The sequence below is a fragment of the Peromyscus californicus genome, unplaced genomic scaffold (assembly GCF_007827085.1).
Source record: "Peromyscus californicus insignis strain IS unplaced genomic scaffold, ASM782708v3 Scaffold_11__1_contigs__length_118956290, whole genome shotgun sequence".
Classification (NCBI taxonomy): domain Eukaryota; kingdom Metazoa; phylum Chordata; class Mammalia; order Rodentia; family Cricetidae; genus Peromyscus; species Peromyscus californicus.
This window is the reverse complement of record NW_026294402.1, coordinates 22,281,698-22,295,612: the sequence shown is the minus strand read 5'-3', so window position 1 is coordinate 22,295,612 and position 13,915 is coordinate 22,281,698.

Sequence of the window (13,915 nt, the reverse complement as noted above, 5' to 3'; positions counted from 1 at the left end):
AAAAACCCAAACTAACAATGGTCAACTTAAAAACAAAAACAAGCATATATGCCTCTAACAGTGCATTTGGCAATGGCCACCCTAAAAATATTCTACATTTACAAAAACTCCAAACACTCTCCTGTCTTGGTACAATTGCATTACCCTGTGGACGGAATATGGAAGGGACCTGCCACCTCCTCATAGCGGAAAAGGTTTCTTTGCTTGTGTTTTTTTTGTTTTTTGTTTTTGTTTTTGTTTTCAGAGAAAGGACCAACCAAAGCTATTAGGATCCCAGCTAGAAATGTTCAACATCCCCCTGCTAACCAGAAAGATGGCTCGCCAATCACTGACTGGTCAGAGACAGAGGAGATGGAAGAAACATCACCCCTTACAAAGCAACAAAATCTCCTGGAAGGACATCTGTGGCCTGGTGGCCACTGCCCAAACCTCCCTCTCCGCTCTTTTAATGACAGTCTTTGTTCTACTGCAAGCCTGTTGCTGCTTAACCCCCTAATTCTCAGCCCAACACCTACCACTGATGTTTTTTCCCTTCAGCAAACCTATGAGGACAAAAAGCCAGACTGAGGACAATAGGGCTTTTTTCATAACCAGGTGCAGTAAGGACTGGAGCAGAATTCCACAGGCAGACGCAGAACCGCATGACCAGAGAGAAGAGAGGAAGACAGAGATTCGGTAGAGGGTAAAGCAGATCTCTTGTACAGTTTATCAGGGCCAGGGGTAAGGAGCCAGGAAGGATAGATGGAGGATGAAGGAACAGAGGACGAAGATGAGACCAAAATCATAAGGGCTCAGTTATTACCAGGGCTGTGAGGGGACAGAAATAGTAGGTACAGAGAGGAACTGAGACTTAGGACAGAACTGAAGCTGTATAGACAGAATTTTATCATAAAGGAATAAAGTAAATGGGCAGAAAAGCATAGTGTATGTAGATTCCTTTCCCTCAGATACCCCATGCTGGATGCAGTGTCTTCCCCTGGACTCTGGGAGACATTTTCTCAGGACTGGAACTTGGGAAAATTCTGTTACACTGGTATGGATTTCAGTTTATTGATATAAATTTAAAGTTATTCTTGCTATACTATATGTCTGTTTCTACTCTTGTTTGGGGTATTGTACTTATACAACTCATTTAAAAATGAGTAAAAAATGCAGATTAATAGTGATCTATAATAGTCAAACTTATAGTCATGTTAGGTTTTTAAGGTCATAAACAGATATATTTAGATAGTGAGATGGTCTTCAAACACTTCAAAGACCTAGAGAATATGGCATTTAATATGTTTAATAACATAAGGCTTTTCATGACAGTGAGACACATCTTCTCCTGGCAGCACCAATTTACTTCAAAAGAAGATAATGGGCATCAAAGAACCTCCATATGGAGTTTGCTTTCTTTATGGAAAAAGCTAGCCATTTGGGCAAGAAACTGCCCCTGCCTTAATTGCTGACAGTATATTGTCCAAACTGGACTAGCAGGACACAAAAAAAGCAACTGCCAAACTTTGCCATGACAAAGTAAGACAGTCCTTCAAAATGTCTGAAGATATAACTGGCCTGTAGACCAAAGTTGGATGCCCCAATGTTACAGAAGAACCTAGGGTGACTCTCCGGGCAGCCAGATGTCCCTGTCATTAGGTAACATTTCATCCTTCTGGGGTCTTTCAAGAGCTGAAGACTATGATAATCATAGTTAAAATTTTCCTTAGTTATGATAAAAGGTAAATTAGGTACAAAACTTTAGAGTCACAAAGATAAGATAAATATTAGAGTATTTTCTCTAAATTTGCCAAATACAAATGGACTGGATATTGTAACTGTAATTCTTACTTAATAACTGCTTTGTTGTTACTATGTTAAAGTTAAAATCTTCCTTTTTAATTAGGCAAAAAGGAAGAAATGTGGAATATTCCTTTACACTGTGTGAATATGTGTCCCTGTGATTGGTTTAATAAAGAAGCTGACTGGCCAATAGCTAGACAGGATAAGGTTAGGGGGAGAGCCAAACAGAAAATACTGTGAAGAAGGGTGGAGTCAGAAGAGTAGAGAGCAGGTGCAGAAAGAAACAAGATGGACATGCCATACTGAGGAAAGATACCAAGCCATGTGGCAAAGCATAGATAAAAATATGGATTAATTTTAAAATGTAAGGGTTAGCTAGTAACAAGCCCGAGCTATTGACTGAGCACTTATAATTAATATTAAGCCTCTGTGTGGTTACTTGGGTGGCTGGTGGAACAGAAACTTATGCCTAGACTCCTACAGAGACAATCCTCTGCCAGGGTTTTGCACCCCTGTTATGTTTCCATAGGTCTGTCTAAAGGAGTAGGAAGAAGCAACATTGCTAACCAAAGATGAACAATATTCCTTCCTTTACTGGTAGGAATAGTACTTGTCATCTCCCCTAAATCTTCCAGGATTGCAGCAACCGCCATTGTCCAGACACATCATCTGGCAGGAAACTTTTGAGACAAACTTGATCAGGCTGTGACATTTACAACTGAGAGCCTTGAGTCACTCCAAAGACAGATGAACTCTCTTGCTGGGGTTGTGCTCCAAAACAAAAGAGCACTAGATCTAATAACTGCTGAACATGAGGGGACTTGCTTGGTATTGGGGAAACATGTTGCTTCTATGTAAACAAATCAGATATTGTTTCTGATACCTTCAAAGTACTCTACAAAGACATGGTCTCAAAATTCCAGCCCATAGAGAAAATTAGCTGGTTCTATAACCCCTTGTTTTCTTGGTTCCTACCCTTTATCAGTCCTCTGATTATGCTATGTTTATTTTGATGCTTGCTCCCTGCCTTATTCAGTTCCTCTGTTGACAGATCACCACCATTACTAAAATTACCAACAATCAGGTCATGGTTTACTACAAGACCTTGGGCCCTTCTGACACAGGTGACATGTTCCTCAGGGCTTATAATGACACCTCTCCATTAAAAAATAAAACAGGGGGAGATGTTGGAATACATTGCTGGCTGTCTAGAGGTTGTAGTCTGCCATAATCTGGCAGTTTATCTCAATAGCTCAGCAACATGGGGCTCCCTCCCTCCAGCAAAGCCTCCTGCTCTCTACCTGCCCTTACTGGAGAATGTCCCTGAGTCTGGAGGACTGACTATCTAAAAGCTGTCTCTAAACCAGATGCCTGATTTATCTTTAGCTTGACCCTTGGCACAGATCTCTGCTAAGAAGACTTGTGCTAAGGACTCTGCTATAGGACCCTGCTGCCATAGACAGCCTTGTGATAGGAGCATGCCACTTAATGCAAATTAGGGTTTGTCCCTAGGCTCCCCAAATCCTATATATTCCTTATACTCTGGAAGAAAGTTGAGCTGTTTCACTGAAGTCTGTTTCCCGGAGTCCTCCCTCCATCCATGCTCATGGGCCTCTTCTTCCTCTTTCCCCTTTGGGACTGATGGCCAACAGATGGAGAGAGAAAGAGGCCCCTCACCGACCCTTCCTGTTTACTGTACAGGGTGAGCTAGCCTTGGTGGTGCTGGAGAGCACACCTGGTGTTGTGGATGAGGGAGAGCCTGCAGGGTGATCAGCCCAGCAACCATCCAGACCCAGAACAAGGGCTATGAGTTGGCCCATCCTAACATTCACCCCATCTATGATCTGCTGGAGCACATCAAGGGGCCAGTCCTGCAGTCCCAAAGTTGCAGGATCTCCATGACACAGGACAGCAGGATATACAAGAGGACCCAATGAGGGCCCGGTGTTGATATTGGATCAGAAACCATAGGCCTTGAACCAGACCAATGACTCTTTGTAATGAACACTTGCAAGTAAAGATGTATGGACTAAAGGGTTTACTGTGTGACTCACTGTGTCATGCTACAGTTTCCATGACAAAGTTTTTCTTTTCTTTTGTTTTCTCTTTGGGGGGAGGTTTATAGAGCAGAGGGCAGATTGGAAGGGACAGGGAGATGAGTGGGATCGAGATGCATGATGTGAAATCTACAAAGAACCAATAAAAAGTAACAAAAAGTATGAATTCTGCAAAATTTGAAAAATATTTTGGTAAAGCTGAGACACATAGTTCTCTACATTTCTAGTCACCGACACATTAAAAATTAAATTCACTAAAATCACCTTAAAATAATAATTGTTTATAGAGTGGCCATTTGAAAGGCTTTAAACAGAGATTTATGTGAACCTTACTAAGACTGTTTCCTGATAGTCAAAGTCTGACCAAATCACCAGGAAATACAAGAAACTATCTTAACAAAATATAAAATCTTTTCCCCTAAACCCATCCTTTTCACTAATATCACTAAGACTAGAACAATATTTTAATAAAAATCCATTGCCTTAATACAGAACAATTAGGTTCTAGTTTTATCCTGGTGCATTAAATCCTCTAGATGAACTTATATTTTAAAATACTTTTTTACAAAACTGCCTTTTAACTTAGCAAAAATGTTAATAAAATAAAAGTCTTATGTCTTTTAATATTTTTCTCATAAATTTCTTTTAAATTCATTCATATTTTCTGCATGTAAATTTCAAATGCTAGTTAGAATGATCAAATGACTTTTTTTAAATGCCAAATGATCTTATTCTTAGTTAAGAACCAGGAAGAAAGAAATCTTAAGTTGTTTCTCTATACATTGATAGTTTATAAAAACAAACTTGTTAATAATCTTACATGTATTATAAAAGAGATTTGATCCAAATTATCTTTATGACAAAAGGAAACAGTTTAGATTAGTGTGTCTGCATAGCTGAACATTGGAAGCCTCTGAGTGGATAACAGGTGGGTTTTAAAATTACCCTTTTTCTTTTCCTCACTCCCAAATTCTAGCATAAACTCTTGTGGCTGTGTTTTATGTAGGCATGGCTATGATAAGAATCTTGAAGAACTGGTTTTCCCTTCCAAATTCACATTTACACACATTCTCTTAGGCACATACTTTAAATTATGAGTGCTAAGAATGGTGATTTTAGCATACAGTCATTTTTTAAAATAGGCACAAATGAGATAATCACAGTTTTGTTACTCAGTTATTTTCAGGAATTCCTGGGGCAGACTAAGTTCTGCTCTACGCTGTCTTAAGCTCCTTTGGTTCTAGGCTCCTCTGGGTGGCAGAAGCAAGAGTCAATGCTAGGGGAGTGTTTTGAGTCAGTAAGGAATACTGCTCAATAGGAATGCCTTCCCAAAGCATCACAAGTGGGCCCGCTTCTCTTGTATGTCTTAGAAAACCCCAACATCAACTGGTACGGAGTATCCAGTGCTGGATGAGTATCTCTTATGTGTCACATAGTGGATGGATTCTCTGAGTTTCTTTCAAGCCAGGAATGGGGTGTGTTCTACTTTGGCTCCCCAAGAGACTACTGTACACCATGGTGTCATACACCCCAGTGGTGCTTAACCTAGTCAACGTGATGGAATTTAGAATCACCTAGGAGATACACCACTTGGCACACGAATGAGAGCATTTCTACAAAGCTTTAATGGAGGAAGGCTCATCCCAAATGTAAATGCGTTGTTAAAATTACTTCCCAGGGGGAGATATAAGCAATGTCTACTCCTTCTTCTAAGATCCCAATGACAAACTGAGGCATGATTCTGCAAAAGTTTACTCTAGGGGAACCAATGAGTTTACTGGGTTTCCTTACAGAGTGTTGGTGAAGGGTATGGGGTGTGGATGCTCCCCTCCAACAGGATACTCCTGGAAAACCTGTACTCAGCAGGGATGAAGACTTCCGCATAGATCTTAGATGGAACATCCCTCTCCTGTATTAGCCTATATACTCTAGCCCAGCCCAATGGCCATGGGCAATTATGCAGAGTTGCATATAACAGATGACAGGGAATAGCTGGACACTCAGGGGAGGGTCTTGTTCTCTCCCTTCCTCTCCATGAAGAGGTATAAACAATCATCAAGCCCATATGGGACCACCATTTTGCAAGAGGGCATAGCTCAACTCTCCAAGATGTCAGTTGCTTAGCTTGGAGAACAGTTACAACAGATTGGCCCCTGTCTCAGTTCCTTTTCCTGTTGCTGTGACAAAATGCCCTGACAAAAGCAACTTTAGAGAGAGAGGGCTCACAGGTCCAAAGGAAACCCCAGTTCCCCCAGACTCCAAAAGGCAGTTTAAAATATCTAGAAATGAGCTCAACCCGGACTATAGGGGAATTTCTGAACACTAGATAAAAGCCAGCATTCCTCAGGAACTTGTCATTCCCTTTATCTCTAGCAGAAGGAACAAATGGCTGCCTGTGGCACCTATCAGAATACCAAAGTGCACGCTGGCCTCCAGGCTCTCTCAGTGTCACAAGTACCCACAACATATTTCAAAGTCCATGCAAGCATCCTAGCCATCTCACCTCTTCCTCTACCCTAAACTCCCTCAGCTCACTGGCTTCCCTCCCCTCAGCTACTTCTTCTCCTTATAACCCTGCTATTCTTGCTATGTTTTCACATGCTCTCTCTCTCTCTCTCTCTCTCTCTCTCTCTCTCTCTCTCTCTCTCTCTCTCTCTCTCTCTCTGTTACTGGCAAGCCAGTAAGGAGTGCTCCTTCGTGGTCTCTGATCCAATGCCTGCCTTCAGATTCCTTCTTCAGCTCTTGCCCAGACCTCCCTCAGTGACGGACTACAATGTGGAAGTGTCAGCCAAGTAAACCCTTTCCTCCCCATTGCTTTTAGCCACGTATTTATCACAGTCATAGAAAGCAAAATTAGGACAAGGGCCATTGCAGGCTTCAAAGGGAAGGCATGGTGGCTTGGCCACTTCTGTTTCTCAATCCTCCTAATCCTGGGCTCTAATCCAGGGCCTTGAGCATACTAGGTAAGTAAAGAGATCCATTTCTAAAAGGACTCCGATGCTGCAAGAGTGTCAGAAAGACTACTGAAATAATAAAAGCAGTAAGAAAATATAGAGACCTGTTGCTGTGACTGTAGGGAAGAACAGGTGTCTGGATTCCAGTGGTGCTAGGGGAATCTGCTAAAAGTGAAGTAACAAAAGGAATTTCAGAGGCCACAAGCAAGAAACCATGCTAATTGATGGGACACAATGCTCCAACATGGCTTCCTGCATCTGGCTGTCACTGGACCTGATGGTTCTTGGCATCATCATTGAAAAAATTCAAGCACAGATATTGAGTACTTAAGCAGAAGCAGATTATTAAAGGAGAGAGAGAGAGAGGAGAGAGAGAGAGAGAGAGAGAGAGAGAGAGAGAACACAATCCAACTGACAGCCAAGTGACTCCTGATTGCAACTGAGAAGGCATTGCCAGGAACCAGGGAAAGAAGGAGAGTAGGTGGACTGATGCGGACCCTCCATAACCAATGTGGTCATTTGGAGGGGTGTGTGTGCATGAAATCCCGGCTATCATACACTGTCAGTGGGTTCTTTGGCTGAATCTTTGAGTCTTGACTTCCCTGTGGTGCACAGCAGAGGGCTGTTGGTAATTTTATATTCATATAAAACCAGATTTAAGGACAAGAGGGGAATGCTAACACAGAATTGGAAATGGACTGGGCTTCACAGGGTTTGAACACACAAGGTTATGGTAAAAGATGCAGCATCTCTTAGGAGCCATAGGCTATTAAACAAAAGGCTCAGTTCCAGGTGTGTTGCTGGCCAGGGAGGCCACTGAGGACTTTAGGACTACACAAGACAATGGCCATTGCTGTTGGATGCCCACCAGAACTATATGAGAAGTTTTGGTTTTTTTTTTTCTGAAGATACTACATGTCTTGATCACCAGGCATACAGAAACTATACTGGAACTTGGCCAGAAGCTTCCTCCGTGCCGGCTGGTTCTCATTGTGCTGGAAGGTGCTATGCAGGCTGTTGAGGGAGAATTGTCTTACTCAGTTGTGAAACATGTATGCAGCAATATCTGCAACAGTATCAACCAGCCAGATAAGAGGAGCTCCCTGATGCAATAGTGAAGGTAACAGACTGCTTTCTTCTGGGATTTGATGCCTGCTTCCCTGGTGGGGTGGGATTCACATTTGATACTGTCAACCTGGGCAAAAGCTCGTGGCTGGGAAGGTTGTAGGCCCCAGTGGAAGCCATGGATGTTATTGTTCTATATGGACATGTGCCTCTCAGATGCCTTCTAAATAACCATATGTATGCTCATAAAACAGTATTTCTGTAAGCTTTGATCACAGAAGCTCAGTGATGACCTAACTGGTCAAAACACTGAAAATAAATGGCGATTGAATGCACAGTTAAACATAAGGCACCTGTATCACCCCCTTGAAGGCTCAGGATGCATCAGAGAAGTGCCAGAAAGAGTGTAAGAGCTGGAGGAAGTGTCTATGTGTCTGTGTGTAATACTAACTTCTGTGCATAATGTAGCTGCTGCATTTATTTATTTGTTTGTTTTTATGTGTATAAGTGTTTTGCCTGCATGCATGTCCGTGCACCACATGTATGCAATGCTCTTGGTGGTCTGAAGCTAAGTTACAGATGACTGTGAACCCCTGTATGGGTGCTGGGAATTGAACCAGGGTCCTTTGCGAGAGCAATAAGTGCTCTTAACCAATGAGCCATTTCTCCAGCCCCTATTGCATTCTCTAATGTATAACAACTATGATCACGTGCATAAGATGGGGCCTCTCAACATCCTATCATGGAAAGGAGGGTTATCCCGGGTCCCGACCCCTCCTCACTGAGGGTTTTTATGCAGTTAACAGTCAATGAGGAAGGGAGAGCTATTTTCTTCAGTGATAACTACTGGTAAGGTGCCCAGGCTTCTGTGAACAAATTCTTACAGTCTTGTAAACATCCAAATGAAACACACACACACACACACACACACACACACACACACACACACACACGACTAATTAGAATGAAGAAAGAGCTTAGTGGGAATAAGAGGTGGACAATAGAAGGTAATGGGGGAGTAGTGATGAATATGACTGAAATATATTATGTACATATATGAAAATGTCATAAGAAAACCCATCATTATGTATCGTTAACACACTAATAAAAACGTTGTTTTAAAAAAGAGGCAACTTCTGCTGTACCCTGCAACGGGTGCACATAGCACAGTCACCACAAGGGGCAGCTGCACACAGGACAAGATGTGATGTTGGTGATCAGCATCCTCTGCTGGTCTACTAGAGTTTGCAGGATGGGGACTCACCTCTCCTCTTCCATTTCTCCTCTGGGCTCTTGGTGAGCTGAGTACAGACATCTCCCTCCTTGCCTTCCTTGGCCTTTCCTTTCTCACCCTTCTTTGTAAGGACTCCTGCTTTCCTGCTCACTCCCTTCTCTCCTCTCCATAGCATGTGGGAACCATGGCTTTCTGGAGTGAAGGGGGACAGAGCCTTTGATGGTCAGTATGCAGCAGCTCTCCCTCCTGGCCAGATTTCACATCTCCGGCGTTTGCCACCACTCCCCAGTGCCCTAGCCAAGAGGAGTAGAGAATTATGGGTAGCATTGCATGCCTACTTTTGTCCTGGGCCAGACTTCCTGATCTGAGAGACTTACAGGTCACTGGCCTTGCCCTTCTCCAGGCCAGTGAGTTTCCCTTTTTGTCATGACTGATCTGTGACCAAGTTTCAGTTTGGGAGTCTCCCCTTGAGGACATTCTGGTTCCATTCAGCATAGGTTAGCTTCAGAGTGAAACCAGGATTTCTTTTGCAAGTCAGAGACCCTTTATTTGTGGGAAACCCCCCAGGTAGAGCATTTCCCAAGTGCCTTATGGCTAAAGGGGAGGACCATCACCCACCGTAACCAGGCAGGGATGGCCAAAGTGAAAAAGATATTTAAAAAAATTCTCAGAATAAAAACAATTCCAGCATGTGCAGGCCCACTCCATCTTCCTTCTTTGACAGGGGTTGACTTGCTGCAAGTCTCTGACCCACAAAATGTATCTTCCCTTATGGTTCAGTTCAACTGAAGTGTAAATAGTTACCTAGCAGGGAAGTATAGCCAAAAGAGGAAATAATGATACAGAACAGAGTTCTACCAGCCCCAAACCGAAATTTTCATTCTGCTCTAGTTCAGCTGGAGTGTCTATTACTCCTCAAGACTCATAGAGACAATCATTCCAGTGACTGGATTCAACCCAGTAAAGGTGACCTGGCATGTGTGGATTTGGTTCTCTACTTCCACCTTTCTATGGGTCCTGGGGCGCTAACTCAGGTCGCCAGGCTTGTGTGGCACATGCTTTTACCTGTTGGGCCATCTTGCCAACATCATGAAAAGCAGTAAAAGCAATGGTGAGGGTTGGAGTGGACAAGGGTGTAGTAGAATATTATTTTAAGGTGTGTTACTTTTGTTTATGTTGCATTTGTTTAACTCTGTGAAGCTGTGTTACTGTGCCTGTGTAAAACACCTAATGGTCTAATAAAGAACTGAACAGCCGAAAGCAAGGCAGGAGAAAGGATGGATGGGGCTGGCAGGCAGAGAGAGTATATAGAGGGAGAAAACTTGGAGGTGGGAGGAGATCTAGGAGCCAGAGAAGGAGGGGCCAGTCACCCAGCTACACAGCAAGGCATGGAGTGAGAGTAAGATTAACAGAACTAAGAGAATGGGAAAAGCCCAGAGGCAAAAGGTAGATGGGATTAAGTTAAGGAAAGCTGGCTAGAAACTAAGCCAAACTAAGGCTGGGCATTCATAATTAAGAGTAAGCCTCCATGTGTAATTTATTTGGGAGCTGGGTGGCGGCCCCCCAAAAGAGCAAAAACAACCAACAACACAAGGGAGGACAAGGAGAGGGGAACTGGAAGAGGGAGGAAGGTCCACAGAAACAAATCATGTATGTCAATGCCACCAAAACCCCCCACCTACGCCACAGCTTCTAGGAGCCTGACCCACCTTGTGACATACAAGGTCTTACACAGACGTCTGGGTCCTAACTGACTGGCCCATGGATCCTAAGCAAATGTGTAGTCTTAAGAAAAACACCCTGGGTTGTGAAACACACCATTTCACTAAACAGCGAGATGCCTGTGTATCTTGATGTGGGAGTTACACAAGAGTCCAGGAGATAAGAGCAAATAACTCCCCTCACAGCTACTGTAAATACGTCATAGTTTAAAATTCCATCTGCATCATCTGTCTTGTGTTGAAGCCAGATGGTTTTGTAGTAGAATATTAATGTTTTTTTTTTCTCTAGATTCTTCCAACCAATTTTTAATCCAGTTTTTGAAGCTTCATCACAGCTGGCAGGTGCAAGGTAACAGGGTTAAAGTTTCTCATGATGATCCCGAGGGGATAAATGATACATGAAGGGCTTGGACAACACATATAGTCCTCAGGAGGACCCATTGTTGTTATCCCTGACTCTGGCCTACTCTTCAATGCAGATATTATGGTTGATTTTAATGTCACCTTGCCACAGATTAGAATCACCTGAGTAGGAAGCCTCACCTCAAGAAAGGTCTTGATTGTCAGGAGAAGACCCAGGTGACTGTGGCATCTCTGAATAAAAAGGGTGTGACAGAGGAAGATCATCTCACTGTTTGCTCTTTTGGACGTCCCTCGCCCTGCTGAGGTAATTTGCCCTGTTGCTGTGGCTGCAGATTCCTTTACTGCTACCAGAACCAGAGTTTCCAAGCTTTCATACTGGACTAGGGACCAGCCAGGAATCTTCCAGGCTTCCAGCACCAGAACAAGGTTTCTGGGGCACCCCAGCCATGTGGACTACTGAGGTTGTGGTCCATCCCTAGAGAGAGGCAGCCACTGTGCCAGTGTGATTGTTACTCTTTTAAAGCTGACAGTAAGTTGACACACACACGTGCACATGTACGTATATAGTTATTTTTCTTCATGTTGGTTCTGTTCCTCTAGAGCAGTGGTTCTCAACCTTCCTAATGCTGTGACCCTTTAATCCAATTGCTCATGTTGTGATGACCCCCAGCCATATTCATTGCTACTTCATAGCTGTAATTTTGCTATTGTTATGTAAATATCTGTGTTTTCTGATGGTCTTAGGTGACCCCCTGTGAAAGGGTCATTTGACCTGCCCAAAGGGGTGGTGGTGACCCACAGGTTGAGAAACACTGCTCTAGCGACCCTCACTAATGCACTGGAGTTTAAATTAGTCCTTTGTGTTGCCTTTCTTTGAGCACTAAGTACTGAAGTATTGGACTGCAAATCTCTGTTGCCCTCCACCCCCTCAGTTCCAGGGAAGGCACTGAGTACCTGGCAATTCTCTGACATTTCATCCAACCTGGCTGTCCCAGAGCTTGAATGTCACCCATTGGCCTCTGGGCACCACTGATCTGGGTCCTCAGATTTCAAATACCTGTCCCTACCAAGTACTGGACCTGAAGGACAGACATGAGCTTTGAGTCCTCTGGCAAGACTGACATACAGAACTGCCCTGTGCAATGGAGTCAGCATCTGCCCACACCTGTATCCTTCCTTCCCCTCCTTGAGCCCTGGTGTGGAACCCATGTGGAAGTGGGTGTCTATCGGATTGCCTCAGGTGTGAGGAGAGCACAGGAGATGCTGTTGCTAATGTCACTGGTCCCATCCCCTAAGCCCCAAATCCTGACTTCTGTGCCCACTATCCCTATGGGTCTTGGGGAAAGTAAAAGTGGGCAGTAGAGAGATGAAGGAAGATCATAGAGACAGATACAAGGGGACAGTAGCAAAAGAAAACAGAGTTTGGTGGCGTTTGGGAGACACAGTGGCTGTTTGAACTGTGGACCTGAGACTGACACATGAGTTCATTATCTTTGTCAACACCATCATGGCTACCATTATGGCTGCCCATGTGGCTTATGCCATAAATATTTGGCATCCTTCATGTGGCTGTCACCATCTTTGGCCAACACAGTTACCATCTGCCTGTGGTCAGTGTACATACTTTGTGGTGTGCTGGGAACACATGGCTCCATAGATGGCCAAGTCCAATTATCACCATGGAGTAGAGGCATTCATGTTTCTTACCACTGGGGCACTCATCTTTGGGGTAAGTGCAGGGCCTCTCTTGCAGCCACAGATGCAGTTGCTTTGTGACCCTGGCATGAGCCTGGGGTTGTTTGGCAGGTTGGTCAAGGATTTGAGTGCTCCCTAATCCCCATCCCTACCCTCCTGAGCATGTGGGATGGCAAGCCTTGAAGGATGTTGGAACAGATGATTGATCTTCCCACAACGGAGGTTGCCCAGTGTTCCAGGGAAGGTAAAGGTGGGAGGGGATGAAGGAAGAAGGAAATAGACAGACTGATGAGATGAGTGCACTGATGTCAGAACAAGGTCCAGGAACGGCGTTTCAATAGAGGAGTGTTTGTGAGAAAACAAGACAAGAGTCTCGTGACCTCAGTTTTTTCAATTGTTCTTGGAACGTTCTAGGAATGTGCTTTCGTGCCCCTCTCAGGTGTAGCAGATAGGAGTGAGTTTACTTCAGATTATTCATTACAACTGGCTATTGTTATTTGTTTATATGCCTCTGTGGAAAAATATGTTTCTGCTGCATGAGGCTTATCCATGTGATTGTACACTTTACTCACATGTTTCTTCTTAACCCTCAAGCTATAAATTGTCTGATGCTCTGAATAAAGTTAGCTATCACATAAGACTTTAGTCTGCTTCATTTTAGGCTCCACTCTCCCAGGTTCCACCACCTGAAGATAAGTAAACACACTTAAAAGAAAAGAAAGAGAAGGAACACATGTTGGGCTCTTCTCAAGTGTGTTCCCATGCAGTATGAATTATACTGGGAAATCCTCACACACGTTTACACTTGCTAAATGTGGATTCCAGGAGCAACAAAGACCCATTTGTCTCAGATCCAAGCATGTTTAATTCAACGATCCTCCAAGACTCCTTGTCCTAGTGGGTCAGCTGACCCCTGACTGAAACAGGGAAGAAGAACAGAGAGCAGCTATAGGCATTAAAAACAGTGTGTTCTTGAAAACAGGTAGAAGGTGAGTCATTTCCAAGAGGTCACTATTGTTTATCCCATGGTACAAAATGCCTGCT